Genomic DNA, 12,666 nt, shown 5'->3' on the forward strand with positions numbered 1-12,666 from the left:
TGGGGGGGAGGGGGGAGTGTTGCAATGAACAGCAAGGGAGGGAGGCAGGTAGGTGGAAGAACTGTGACATCTAAAGCTGCCTCTGCCTCTCTCTCTTTACCCCTCAAGGCTGTCTTATGGAGACCGGAATGAGCAAGGAAATGAACTACAGGTACATCAATTAACTGCAGAAACAGCCCTCCACCTGCACTTCCAGTGGCATCCCTGGTCCTGGGCAGGGTCTCCCACAGCAGGGAATTCTGCAGACACCAAGGCTGGCCCACCGGGCACTGGCTGCAGAGGAAGATGGGGGCACAGCTCCTTGGGAAGAAAAGGACAGAAACAGTTGAATGAATTCCATGAATTGGTAAATTGCTAACCTAATCTTTCTCTTTGGATGAATGTCCTTTGTCTCTGCGTTCAGTGGTGGAAAAGGGCACAGGGTGAGGCTGCTGCCAGCTCTCTTCTCATTCAACGACAGGCCCCAGGTCTTACATCAGCAATATTCCAGAAGCCTAAGAAAGGGCAATGCGGCAAATGAGCCTCTTCTGCCCTCCCACTGTGTCTGCTTTAGGATATGAGCTGGGCTGGGAGGGCCTGAAATAAGCATACTTGGTAAATAGAAATAATTCTAGTAATGCCATGTTATTAGTTCTAATCATGCTATTATTAGCTATATAATGGGTCAATAAATATTACACTTTTACTCTAAGCAATGTGCAAATGCTTGATATGCATAATCTCACTTTAAAATAATCCTATGGTAAATTATTATCCCCATTTTACAAATTATTTAATCCTGAACTAAATAATTTTCATGTCATCATCCAGTAAGTAGCCACACTGGGACTGGTTTCGCCCCATTCTTAACCATTACACTACAGTGGTTGGTACAGTATAATCTTGGCATTCATGAGAGATATACCATGATGAGGCCAAAATATTCAACCAAGCACAAATATTTACCTTTCTGTTAAAATCCTAAAAAAAAATTCAGGAAAGATATTTTGAAAAAAATAGTAAACCAGTTAACATGAGAGGCAGAATAGTACCATGGTTAAGCACACAGCCACTGGAGCCAGGCTACCAAAGTTCAAATCTCACCTCTGCTATCTACCAGCTGTGTGACCTTGGACAAGTTACTTAACCTCTCTGTGCCTCAGTTTCCTCATTTCTAAAATGGGTTGTTTGGGGGATTAAAAGAGTTAATATAGTTAAGTGTACTAGTTTCCTATTGCTATAACAAACTACCACCAACTTAGTGACTTAAAGCAACACACATTTATTATCTTACAGTCCTGGAGGTCGGAAGTCCAAAATGGGTCCCAAAAGAACTCAAAATGGGCTAAAGTCAAGGGCGATGTTCCTCCTGGAGTGTCTAGGGGAGCATTCATTCTCCTGCCCTTTCCAGTTTCCGGAGGCCACCATATTTCTTGGCTCCTAGTCCACGTCATCTTCAAAGCCAGAATTGCATCACTTCAATCTCTGCTTTCATTGTCAGTCACATCCCTTTGTTTGACGCTAACTCTCCCTCTTCCCTCTTTCCCTTATTCGAGAAAAGGGCCCACTTGGATAATCCAGGTCTCCTCATCTCAAGATCCTCCATTTAATCACATCTGCAAAGCCCCTTTTGCCATGTAAAGTAACATATTTTCAGGTTCTGGGGATTAGGATATGAATATGGGGGGGGGCATTATTCTACCTATCACAGTAAGGCTAGATAGGTAGGTAAGTAGATAGATAGATGATAGATAGATAGATAGATAGATAGATAGATAGATAGATAGACAGATAGATGAGGCAGACAGCAGGTTTTGCCCAGTGAGAAGGAGCACTGTGGTGTGATAGGCCGGGAGACAAGCTACCAGCCTCTCTCCTGACACAGTCACAGGAGCTGAAAGCATCATCTTTATTCAGAGGCCCTCAAACACAAACTGTCATATGGAAAACTGAGCACTAACCAAGAATCACCAACATCTGAGGAAAGCAATACCCGTGAAGATTAGAACTAAATTCCACTAATGAGAACTAATGCTTAATGAACTAGAAGATAACTTACATTCAGTTTAATTACTCCTCCCAGGGAAATTTGAGAAGACATTACTTCCTAGAAAAAATAAACAACACAAGACCGTGAAATAAATAAAATTAGACATTAATAACAACAGGATGAAAAATGCTATGTTGAGTTAAAAATTTTAAAGCACCCTTTAAATTATCCTTAGGTTAAAGAGGGAAAAATTAAAATTACAAATTATTTTAAAAGTAAACAACAATGAAAGTATTAGGTATCAAAACTGTGGAAAACTATCAACACCGTATCAGAAAAAAAGAATCTATTACCTCAAATGTATTTATTAGAAAACAAAATAGAAGCTATATGAAGGGAGATTACAAACCCCAAAAAAGTAGAAGACAGAAATTAATAAAGGAAAAAGAAAAGAAAAAAAAAACACTTGGAAAAAAAGTAAGCTGATTAATACAAGCAAAAGCTGATCCCTTAAAAGAACTAATATAATAACAAATATCTAACAAGTGTAGTCAAGCCAGTGGGGGTCGGGGTGGGGAGAGACACCAAAAAGTAGCATTAAGTCAGATGAAAGGAAATATTAGAGATGCAGAGAAGTCTCCTAAATTATAAGAGAATAATATTTCTTCTAATCAATTTGAAAATCTAGATGGCTCTACCGGTAGGTGGCTCAGTGGTTGCGTGTCGACCTATGAACCAGGAGTTCAATTCCCAGTCAAAGCACATGCCCTGGTTGTGGTCTCAGTCCCCAGTAGGGGGAGTGCAGGAGGCAGCCAATTAAGGATTCTCTCTCATCATTGATGTTTCTGTCTCTCTCCCTCTTCCTTCCTCTCTGAAATCAATAAAAATAATTTTTTAAGAAAAAAAGGCCGTAAATAAACACACCAAAATGTAAATAATTGTTTCATTGGGATAACAGGGTGATTTTTGCTGTGTTTTCTCTGCAGAGCTGGCAGCTCTGGTGACTGCACTGTGGTATATTGTGAGTCCCAATGTGCTCTAGGAGGCTGCAGCTGCAGAAACGGCTAATACCTCTGCAAGAAAACTCAGCTCAGTGAGTCTTTGCTTTAACGAAGAAATTTCATCAAAAAGATTTTTTAAATAATAACAATGCATTTATTTATTTATTCAATGCTATTTTCATTTGGGAACAGACCTTGCTGTTGAAATGATAAACCTATGCTGTTTTCACCAGAAGAAGATAAAAATATTAAGGGGACAGCCAGTGCAATATCTTGTTAGGAATAGCTTCCCAAACAACTCCTTGAGAGCATTTTGCTTTATTTCATTTGCTGGCTGTGGTGGAGAGGGTCTCCCCTCTAGTCCCAATTCTGACAGTAATTACCTATCAGACTTTGAGCAAGTTATTTAACTTATCTAAGCCTCAGTTCTCACATCTATAAAATGGGAGTGAGTTCTGGATGTGGACTCAGATTATAAGGAAGAAATGAGAACAAGTGTGTATTTTCAAGGATTTGTCAAAGCACTGGACACAGAAGGGATTAGAAGGTGGGTGATTAGACTTCATGCCCCACTACCCCACCAAAGCACAGGTTCCTGAGGGAAATGTAAGTGTGGGGCAAGGTCTGACAGAATACCCTTTATTACTACAAGGCTGAGAACTCTAATGTGCACCGCGCACGTGCACAACTCATTGGCCAGACCAGGGGTCCTCAAACTTTTTAAACAGGGGGCCAGTTCACTGTCCCTCAGACCGTTGGAGGACCGGACTATAGTTTAAAAAAAACTATGAACAAATTCCTATGCACACTGCAAATATCTTATTTTGAAGTAAAAAAACAAAACAGGAACAAATACAATATTTGTATTTGCATGTGGCCCGCGGGCCGTAGTTTGAGGGCCCCTGGTCCAGACAGCCTGACTTATGGGTTCAAAGCCCGGTAAGTGGCCTCCATCACCCTTCTCTGTCAGCCCATGTGAGAACCCCAGATCCTACAGCTCAGGTAGGAAGGACAGACCAATGCAGAAAGCGCACAGGCAAATCAGAGTCTGCAAGCACAACAGCCACAGTGAAAGGGCCGCTGGGGGCCTGCCCCCAGGAGAGCTGGGCTGGGCTTCACAGGCTGGCCAGTCTCACCTTTACACAGCACAGAGCAAGATGCTGAAGGAGCACAAGAGAGCAACAGAGAGATGATGACTTCAGTGTTCCCTGAGCAAGAGAACTCAGCCCTTTCGGGAGAAAGATCCCAAGAAAGTGGGTCCATATGTAAGCTCTGAACTCTGGTTCAAACACTGGATCTCCTCTTCCTGGTGCAACAGAATGTGTTCAGACACGAGTGATGGGTAGCAAGGCTCTTCCTACAGGAGGTGCAGAGAATGAGGCAGCAGTGAGGACTGCGGAGGATCCCCCAGTTGCTTCAAAATGCCCAGTTGAGCCCTGGCCCCTGTGGCTCAGTTGGTTGAGCATCATCCCATGCCCTGAAAGGTTGCTGGTTCAATTCCCATCAGGGAACATGCCAGGATTTCAGATTTGATCCCCAGTAGAGGGCATGCAGCTGATTGATATCTCTCTCTCTCTCTCTCTCTTTCTCTCTCTCTGTTCAATTCCCATCAGGGAACATGCCAGGATTTCAGATTTGATCCCCAGTAGAGGGCATGCAGCCGATTGATATCTCTCTCTCTCTCTCTTCCTCTCTCTCTCTCTCTAATCAATACAAATATATTTTTTAAAAAAACAAAACTCCCACCTGAGGCATGTCAGCTATTTCCTGCTCGGACCTGGACTGGTCTAAAGATTTACAAAGAAAAATAAAGAAAAGTCATCTCTTGGGTACAGCAATAGAGTGAGGAGCTACATAATCTTGCTCCTGAGGCCCCGGATTCTGACCGTACTTCCTGTTCAGGCTCTATGATGCCGACTCTACTAAGAATCCCCTCTTCCCCTGAGGTGAGGCCTTGTCTTTCAACTTTCCAGGGCTGGACTCATGTGTCTATTTCCCTTATTACCACACGTCTCTTGTATAAATGCCCTGTCTTTTTTACAGAGAGGAAGGGAGAGGGATAGAGAGTTAGAAACTCTGGGGATGTGCCCACAACCAAGGCACATGCCCTTGACCGGAATTGAACCTGGGACCTTTCAGTCCGCAGGCCGATGCTCTATCCACTGAGCCAAACCAGTTAGGGCATAAATGCCCTGTCTTCTTGTTCTCATAACGGCCCACCTGGCTACAGCCACTGATAACTGAGTGCTTGGCTCCATCAAAGGAGGAGAGAACCACTCGGAGCCTGATGTGGACTCAGACTGGGGCCCACAGACTCTGCACTGTTATCTACTCGGCAAGACGCATGAAGCAGGAGCAGTGCAGGCGCTGTTCTTACAAAGGACGCTCATCTGCACACGTTCTCTTCTGATTGAAGCTCTGTCCTCGCCAGCTCTTCCTTAGTGATGCTTCTCCTCCCCTCCATGTCCTGCAGAAACAGCCTGTGTGTTCACAGCCTCACACATCTAGCACCTTAACCAAGCGGCAGTGGAACCAAGCTCTCAGGATTCCTTTGTGTCCTGATTGCATTAATATTTTTAAATTCGCTGTTACTTAATTTTCCTGTTCTTGCACCTGTTCACATATTTTATCTGGCAGGCAACCTGCCACATGTTGACCTATAAAATGAAAACCTGAAAACTAAAAAATAAACCAAGAGTCTGAATAAAACCAAAAATAATTTCAACCCCTCTTCAGAGGTGGAGAGGAGGGAGTCTGTGCAACCACCAGTTGAATGGCTAACCTCCAAGGCCCTTCCCGCTCTGAGAATCTGTGAGAGTGGCTTCTGCCTGGCAGGTAAGTCTCATGCACGGAGGCCTAGCCTCATTCATTGCCAGGATCTGTACCCCTTCTCCTCCGGGGGGTGGGGCCTGGGTGCTACCTGACTCCTACCTGCAGCACCATCCTGTCTCAGTCTCTGGAGCTAGTCCTGTCTGGAGGCGACCTGAGAATTTCGTCCGGACCATGTCGGTATTGTCCCTTCAGACTGTCAGGGCCCCAAGGGCAGGCACTGTGCCTCTGCACTTCCCCTGGCTCAGGCCCCAAACACAGCAGGTTCTCAGTGAATATCTGCTCAATAAACGAGGGGCTGTGGCTCCCCGTGCCTGAGCCCTGTCCGGGCAGCCTTCCCAGCAGCCCCACTGGGGCAGACACTGGGACCTGGCCTGTTCAGGCCCCTTTATGGTGCTCGCAACAGAGGCCGCCAAACTAGAAACACAGTTTCCGAAGCTCTTTTTATCTAGGTTCCAAATGTGATTTAGTTTCTCTAATCAGATGCACTGGTCTGAGGCTTCATTCAGAATGGAGTCGCATGGGGAGAGGGACAATGCCTGAGGCATCACATTTTTGTGTGCACGGAGCTGAACCACAGCTGTGGCGGCAGCCTCCCCTTCCGCGGCCTCCTGATTCTGGCAAAGCCAGCAACCCCGTGGTGTGATTGTAGGGAGTCATTCCTGGAAGGGAAATCCAGTTACTTTCTGTTCCTTCAGCTCCCCCACCCCCACTCCAAGAATTCTGTGAGCCATCACGTTTTCCATAAACCCCTTTCTGCTTCACCAGGTAGAACAGATTCTGTTTCCTCCAACTACGACCCTCGCACCCTGTCAGGCAGCTCCTGGCCTTCCACCTTCCGAAGTTAATCCCCAAACTCAAACCCCCACGCCTTTCGTCACGGCTCAGTTTACCTTCACCCCACTCTGTTAGAGAGGAAGCACTTGCTCTGCTCAGGGGCCCTGGGCTACATGCTGGAATTAGTGACATGAAAGGGACCTAGTCCTTAATTGCGTAATCGAAGGATTTATCAATCAGAATAGGAAACCCGAGAAGGATTTATCAATCAGAATAGGAAACCAGAGAAGGTTTTTAAATGTTCCAGGCAGGTCATCTCCGTTCCAAGCGTGTTCACTGAGAGCTACTTTGAGCATCTTCTGGAAAGTGAAACAAGGGCCAGCAAACGTTTCACGAGATGAGGATTTTTAAATCTACCCTGAGCACACAGCATCGGTCACCACAGCCAGGCGGACTTCCTTAAGGACTAGCGCACGCCTGCCCCACCGACGCTACCCCGTTCCTTCATAACAAAGGCTCTGCTCATTGCTGACAACAGTGCAATGGACACTCAGAATCTTACCCGCACGTGACTGCTGGGGAAAAGAATGCTGCTAATCTTGGAGATTCCAAGGACTTTGTGCCATTCCAACCTATTAATCTCTTCATTCATCCTACGGCTTGGGCACATCTAAGTTCCACCATCGCCAAAACATGACCTGCCCTGTCTCCCACTAGCCCACCAGACTGCTCACTTGACTTGTCAAAATCCACGGCTCGGCTGAATGCCACCTGCACCACAAAGCCTTCCATCATTCCCTAGATAGAGGATCAGCTTGTTCCACATCTGTACCGTGGACCCTTGACATTTACAGATGTTAACATTCTCCACTTTGAACATTGTCAAACCACCCTAAAGGTCCAAGACACAGACTAATTTGGAAATTTGTTGAGGAGGGAAGTTAAGTCACACAGCTGCGATGAGGCTGGTGTATAGGAAAGTGTCACTGAGCCCCGAGGGTGGTGACAAAGTTGGGTATAAACGAGGCCCTGGAGGTTAAAGAGGACAGAGAATGGTGGTGCTTCCTATTTCCACCCTCACCTTCACCCCACTCTGTTAGAGAGGACAGGCTGGTAAGGGCTGGGAACCTAGTCACTGAATCCCATCAAAAGGTCTGGGGGCATCAGGAGATGCAGGCCCGGTGCTCTAACAAGGGAAAAGGGGAAGGCTGTGTCAGGGAGGGGAGTCGGGGAGGGACCCAGGGGCCCAGGACAGAAGCCCTGCCAATCAGAAAGCAGGGCTCAGACACCAGCATCAGGTAGGAGCTTGAGGTCTCAGGGCCCGAGAGCACACCAGGCACCCAGAAGCCAAACATGGTATTTCCATCCTCCTTTATGATACCTGTTCCTCAGGCCTAGTGGGGTCACAATATTTCTGTCATATTATGTTTCCAAATCCCGTGGAAGAATATAGAGCATCCATCAAATGCAGAGATCCCAGAGGCCTTGGTGTGTAGTTTCTGAAATGTGAACTTCTACTGAACTTGAGGAGAGCCTCCATCCCAGCACCCGTCACCTGGGGGAGGTGGGGACCCCGCTTCTCCTCCACCAGACCGGCCAGGGCTTCGTCCAGGTGGTCCTTGCAGTTACCGAGGGGACCACAGACCAAAGTGGAGCAACCATGGCATTTGTCCACTTGACCGTGCTAACTGGTCCGGGAGTGAAATTGAATTCAAGCTGGCCTGCGAATCCTTTCCCTCTGCATGTCTGAACTGGGAACAGAGGACACTCAGTCAGTTTCTCTCTGATGCTGACGTTAGATGTAAAACTTCTGAGATGTCAGAGGCTGTGCCCTATCCTATGGGAAAAGTCCAACTGCAGTCAAATAGAAATAACAGTACTAACAGCTAACACTATTTAAGCACTTTCTATGTGCTTACACCAGGGACTATGCCAAGCCCTTTATGTGCAGTAACTCAGTGAGTCCTCATAACAACCCCAGGAGGTAAATATGATGATCCTTGTTTACAAATGAGAAACTGAGGCAAAGCCAGGTTAAGTAACTAGCTCACTATCACTCAACTAGTAACAAAGCCTATGGTCTCTGGCTCCAGAGCCCATCATCTTAGTCACTAACCTGCCCTGTGGAGCTGCAGGCAGAAGGGAATAGCAATGAGATGACAAGAGCCTGGTCACATTCCAGCCCTTGTTCCAGCTCTTCCAGGCTGCTGGACCTGTTCTGCCCCGTGTGTGTAGGGGAGGACGTCTGTGCCCCCAACACAGGGTTGGTTCTCAAGGTGACTAGCAACCAAAGAACTCCTGACAAGCATAATGTCTCCCCGGCATGCAGCACGGTGCCCACCAACAACTCTCTTACCCTGCATCTCACTCATCCCATCTCAACGGGACACCAAAGTGAGAGTCCAACTCCACGTGAAATCATCTTCCTAAAACCCTCCAATATCCTTCTAGTGCCGTGGGGAAAAGTCGAGACCTCTCTGTGTCACAAAGTGCTTCAGGGTGTTGCTCCTGTTTCTTTCTCACCATCCCTCTGTCCCTGCCCCCTTCCCATAGCGATCTACATCTAAATTCCTAGGGCCCCATGTGCTCTTCTCCCCCAACTCTACCACCATTTTCTCTAAATTCTCCTCAACTGATCACCAGTAGTGTCTGCTTTGGGTCCTGCTACCCTCCCTTCCTCAGACTGAAGGCCAAAGACAGACGCTCAAGACCTTAGCCCTCCCAGGTAAGGACTGCTCACCTGGCTGACTCCCAAACACTGACCCCCGTCATTTCTTTCCACTGTGCTTCAACACTGGGATTCTGCTACCTCACTGAAATGACATCTGAGAAAGTCCCCTACACAGAGCCTAGAACATAGCAGTTGCTCCTTCCTCTCTTCTCCTCCTGGGAACCCTATTATTGAAGTGCTGTTATCCTCCATCTATCCCCATGACAGCATCTCAGCAACTCCTCACTTCATATGCCCTAGGGCAGTGGTCGGCAAACTGCGGCTCACGAGCCACATGCAGCTCTTTGGCCCCTTGAGTGTGGCTCTTCCACAAAATACCGACTTCTGCGCATGGGTCACGAAGTTTCAGTTGCACTGTATGTGTGCGCCAGCACGTGGTACTTTGTGGAAGAGCCACACTCAAGGGGCTAAAGAGCTGCATGTGGCTCGTGAGCCGCAGTTTGCCGACCACTGCCCTAGGGCATATCTGAGAACTGTCCGACCTCCTATCCAAGTCCTGGGATCGGACAAGAATGATTCAAGTTCTAATGCCTTAGGTCAAGGTGGGTGCTACTTTGAGGTCCGGGTCTCCAAGGGCCCAGCGGTAAAGAGGGAAGAGCTTCAGAGGCTGGCACCCAGCAGACCCGACAGGGCTCCCCCACACAGCACCTTTCCCTGACCTGAGCGTCGCTATAAAAAGAACAAGCTCAGAGCAAGCTGTTCTGGAAACACCGTTCCATCTTCACAGCCATTCTATTTGTGCCAGCAGCAGAAAGAGGGTTGGAGCATCCCATTCTGGTATAATTGGAACAATTACCCCTTAAATGTGATAATTACAGTTTGATCATTTTGTAGGCAAAGGGAAGATTGGTTCCAAGATTTTCTTCTCCTTGTTGGAACTTTCTGTGAGGAAACGGCTTATGTTCCAGAGCCACGGGCTTCAGATGTCAGATCCAGATGTGAATGCCTTCCAGTGCCTACCTTACCAAGAGAACATACATTCTGAAATTTCTCCTTTGTACTGTGCTGCTAAATTTAGGATGAGACAAGGCACATTTTTGGATAATTTAAGCCAGAAGAACTAGACTCGTTACACGTGGGCATCAACTTAAGGGTTGATATCTGGCCTACCCATGTCCTGGTAAATGTGTAGAGGACACCCTTTGTCACCTCTAGGTCTTCCTGGAGATGTGTGCTGGCCCTGCCCTCGCCTGCGTCCACAGCAGACAGTGCCAATCAACAGTGATATTCTTTCCTGCTGCGCCAGGACGTGGCCTCACACAATTCGATGCTTTGTTCTGAGCAGTCAATCGAAGGGAGTTGTCCTAAAGATGAAACCCATTTGCCACCTCTGTACTAGATGTTTGGTTTTCTTGACACATGAAAAAAACACAGCCTCTTGAGGGATGAGAGGTCATATGTCTGAGAAGTTGCAATTTCACAATTCGTGCCCTGCACCCTAGGAAAATAAGTGGTGGAAGGGAGAGTGGTAGAGGTGACTTCTCTGTACAGTGCGCAGTATGTTCAATTCTGAACTCCACCACTTACTTGCTCTGTGACCTGGGACAGGTAACTTTGGCCTTCTGAACCTCAGTTTCCCCATCTGTCAAATAGGAGCAATAGTACCCAACTCATGGAATTGCTAAGGAGTTCACAAGAACTAATGCATATGAATGAGCTCATATAAGGAGGTAAAGCAACACCCAAGTATGAGTTCTTCGGGGAAGAACTGTGGTTGGGGAGGGGAGGACACCGGTCATGGTACAGCTCTGGGGAGATTTCCCAGCTCTTCTAGCTCCCACTGCAGAAATTGGGCACAAAAGGTGAGGAGACCCTGAAATCCTGTTTCCCAGCAGGTCCCTGGTACCTGGTGAGACCCAGGTAGCCGAACCCCACAGTGAGGAAGGCTTCTCTGATCCCGCACCTCGATGCGAGCTGTGGACAGTGTGGACTCCTTGTGGACTCTGCCAGGCGAGGGATCATCCCTGACCAGGAAAGAGGGGCTCTCAAAAGTCTCCCAGCTTAGCATCTAGGACAGGGGACCCAGGTGAAATACCAGGCTGTGACTCCTGAAAGTCCACACTGAAGAAGTGAGCAAAGAGCAGGCAAAGACCCTTTCATTTCAATGCCACTCCCCAACCTAACGCCCTTCGGTGACTCCACTTTACCCACTGATGAAGTCAAAGCAACCTTGCGGTCCAGCCCTACCTTTACCACCTTTAGCATCTGACTCCCTCTACCCACGACCCATTGCTCCAACCGCTCTCTCAATTCCTGGACAAGACAGGCTCTCTCACACATACTTCCTGGCTTTTGAAAGTATTGTTACCTTTTGCACACAACATACTCACACCACTGACCACCAAATCCACTTAACTAAAATACTTTTCTAGTCATCCTTCCAAAAGAAAGCCTTCCCAGGGCTCCCTGCTTTGGGTAATATCATCCTCTCTTATGAATTCCCCCCACGGTCTATCCTTCCCTTCATCATAGTATTGATTACAGTTAGACTGACAGTAACCTGAAGGCAGGACTGTGTCTTCTGTCGTTAGCTTCATGGCTTAGCACGTTGCCTGGAACCATGAAGAGTCTTCAGGAAGAATTAGTTGAGGAATAAATAAGTCATCAACAAGAGTCACTGTCAGATATGATGTAACAATGCAAAGCATATAATGCTTTAACAGTCCTTCTTTCTTTTAATCATTCTTCCCTTTAATTCATTATAAACAGCAAACGTGTAATTGGTTGTCATTGCCAGGTCCCTAGTACAATTCAGGAAAAGCCTTTTCCCCAGATTTGTGGGGATAGGTTTTGGTGGTCACTTTCAAGCCATGATAAATATCCTATCTAATAAAAGAGTAATATGCAAATTAACTGCAACTCTGCGACAAAGATGGTGGCGCCCATAGCCGCGGGGCAGGATGCTGGTGGCATTGCCTCGGCAACCTGCGAGCAGGTTGGGCAGCCCTCGAGCAGGCAAGCACGGCCGCAGGCAGCCCCCAGGAGGGCCTGCTCACGGGTTGCCGCAGCAATCCGCCCGCTGCGGGTCAATCCATGAGCAGGAAAGCGCGGCCCGCAGGCAGCCCCCAGCAGGGCCTGCTCCCAGGTCACTGCAGTGAGCAGTGAGCAGGAAAGCGCGGCCTGCAGGCAGCACGGAGCAGGGCCTGCTCCGGGGTCGCCACGGTGATCTGCGAGCAGGAAAGCGCGGCCCGCAGGCAGCACCCCCACCCTGGCCACAGCTCAAGGGAGAGAACAACATGCAGGTGAGGCCAGGAGCCTGAGAGATCAACACAGAGGGGAACCTGCTCCAAGCCTCCAAGGTGTGGCTGGGGGCAGGCCCCCAGCAGACACACACACACACACACACACACACACACACA

The 12,666-nt window shown here is 47.7% G+C and overlaps 1 long non-coding RNA gene across 2 annotated transcripts in view; it reads right to left on the reverse strand.

Annotated features, from left to right (window-relative positions):
- LOC102261661 overlaps nucleotides 1-12,666 on the reverse strand; it is a 115,163-nt gene that overhangs the window by 100,492 nt on the left and 2,005 nt on the right. For both annotated transcript variants that reach the window (XR_001360327.1, XR_314639.2), the window contains exons 2-3: nucleotides 2,039-2,086; nucleotides 185-300 (exon numbers count right to left, since the gene is read on the reverse strand). This is a non-coding gene — a long non-coding RNA (uncharacterized LOC102261661). The remainder of the gene's footprint in view (nucleotides 1-184; nucleotides 301-2,038; nucleotides 2,087-12,666) is intronic.

Source organism: Myotis brandtii, unplaced genomic scaffold (genome assembly GCF_000412655.1).
Source record: "Myotis brandtii unplaced genomic scaffold, ASM41265v1 scaffold86, whole genome shotgun sequence".
In the NCBI taxonomy this organism is placed as follows: Eukaryota; Metazoa; Chordata; class Mammalia; order Chiroptera; family Vespertilionidae; genus Myotis; species Myotis brandtii.